Here is a 1,300-nt window from a genome sequence, read left to right as displayed (position 1 = left end):
GGGATGTACAGACACACTGGGATATTGTTCCTTATATCGAGATGGGGAGAAGATGCTATTGCTCCCAATAACGCAGTGACTGTGGCTGTACACCCCTCCTGTGATACTGTTCTTAATATCCTAGAAAAGAGAGGATGATACTACACCCAATATTACAGGCGATATACACCCACCCAGTGACATTGTTCTTAATGTACTCCACTTCCCACGACCAGGGATATCGCTCCTAATATCCAGGGGAAGAAGAGATAACATTATGCCCAATATTGCGGGGCAGTGTTCACACCCTCTGTGATGTTGTTCCTAGTATCCAAAGTTAGAGACGATGATATTACTGGCCATATCGCAGGGGGTGTACACCCTTCTGTGATATTGTTTTTGACAATCAGAATATCGCTGAAGGTGTACAGACCCCTGTGATATAGTTCCTAATGTACAGGGGAAAGAGAAGAATATTGCTTTCAATATCACAGGGGTTGTAACCACCCTTCCCCCTTTATATTGTTCCTCATATGCAGCAGGGTGGAGGCTGATAGTACTCCCAATATCCCAGAAGGTGCACACACACCTGTGATATAGTTCCTAATATCCAGCGGGAAAGAGGCTGATTTTACTTTCGAGATCGCAGTGGGTGTACACTGCTTTCAACCCTGGGGTATCGTTCCTAATATCCAGGCAGGAAGAAGCTGACATGGCTGACAATATCGAAGGGGGTGGACACCTCTTCAGTGATATGGTTCCTCTTATCCAGAGGGTGAACGGATGATATTACTCCCAATACAGCCACCCTGGAATTTTGTCTTTAATAACCACAGGGGAGAGATGATATTACTACCAATATTGCAAGGGGTGTACACCCCTCCTGTGATATTGTTTCTTATATCCAGGAAAGGAGAAGATGGTCTTAGTACCAATATTGAAGGGATGGACAGCCCCCATGGGATATTGTTCTAAAGATACAAGTTGAAAGAAGATGAGATTCCATCCAATATAACAAGGGGTGTACACCCTCGCCTGTGATATGAATCTTAAAACCTAGAAGAAGAGAGAATGACATTGCTTCCAAAAATACAAGGGTTGTACACCCAGCCTGTAATATTGTTGCTGTCATCTAAAGGAAGAGATGATGCTACTCCCACTACTGGAGAAGGTACACACGTCCCTGTGATATTATTCCTCATAACTTGTGGGAGATAACATGATATTACTTCCAATATGATGGTGGCTTGACACCCAGTCTGTGATACTGGTTCTGCACACCAACTCTGTGCCCCTCGTTTCCCATGCGTTCTCTCCTCAC

The sequence above is a fragment of the Colobus angolensis genome, unplaced genomic scaffold, assembly GCF_000951035.1.
Source record: "Colobus angolensis palliatus isolate OR3802 unplaced genomic scaffold, Cang.pa_1.0 Scaffold796, whole genome shotgun sequence".
Lineage (NCBI taxonomy): Eukaryota > Metazoa > Chordata > Mammalia > Primates > Cercopithecidae > Colobus > Colobus angolensis.
Note: the sequence above shows the minus strand (reverse complement) of the source record.